Consider the following 1,003-nt stretch of genomic DNA (forward strand, 5'->3'; position numbering starts at 1 on the left):
TTACATTTAGTAGAGTAAAATCCATCGGTTGAGATATTAGGCTAGATAATAGCTCAAGAAGGAGTAATAGGAGATCCTTAGCACCGTGGAATACGATTCTCGTGTCTTCACACGAGGTATTACTTGATTGCTTCCCCATGAGGTGTGCGGGGATGGCTGAAGTAATGACCTCGGGTGTGAGACGAGGGATGGTGATCCCGGGGATGAGGATCTCGCTCTGCTTGAGCTGTTATCTACCCTGGATCTGGCGATGGTTACTCTGCTAAATGTGATTAAAAGCTAGGCGTGTTGTAGAGAGAGATGAAGCAGTGAGGCAGAGAAAGAGTCGGGGAGAATGCTGAGGCACGTGGACGATGGATGCTAGCGGGGTTGTCATGCAGCGTGGTTGATGGGCTCACAGATACTGGTGAAAATGGACATGCCAGGTGGGCTGGCCGCGAGCTGCGGTGGTCGCTGGCTCCCACTGCGGTGAATGGAGGCCATTTCTCCCAGGCTCCATGTCCCTACAGTGCGACGATAGCGGAAATCTCGCAGGAAATGCAGACTGCTGGTTAGACCCTACGCGGAGGGCTACCGGCGACGATTCGCAGTGATCGCGCCTATCCATTCATGATCTGTACATGCGGGCAGAGTCACAGCTACATGCGTCGCTCGTAAAGTGCTGCGGACTGCTCGCGCAATGGCAGCAGCGTGAGGCAATGGATGCTCTCAAGGTGCCCAAACAGGGATTGAGGGAGTTTGTCGTCAGGCATGCTGACTTCAGGGTTCACTCAACGCCGATGAGGGTCTGGTGACATCGTCCGCGGCAGGCAGTGCAGGCAGGAGGCGTAAATGAGCTGCTGGAATGAGGCAGAGGGAAGGGTGGAGTACTTGGGCGGCTCTGACGGGTTGCCCAGATTTCCTCCGACGCTGATCACCCGTTGGTGGTCTCCCAGCGAATGATTGCCCTCTGCTGATCACAGACCTGAGCGGGCTGACCTTTCACGCCCTTCTGGTCTGCAGG

Source organism: Dioscorea cayenensis, chromosome 2, assembly GCF_009730915.1.
Source record: "Dioscorea cayenensis subsp. rotundata cultivar TDr96_F1 chromosome 2, TDr96_F1_v2_PseudoChromosome.rev07_lg8_w22 25.fasta, whole genome shotgun sequence".
Classification (NCBI taxonomy): Eukaryota; Viridiplantae; Streptophyta; class Magnoliopsida; order Dioscoreales; family Dioscoreaceae; genus Dioscorea; species Dioscorea cayenensis.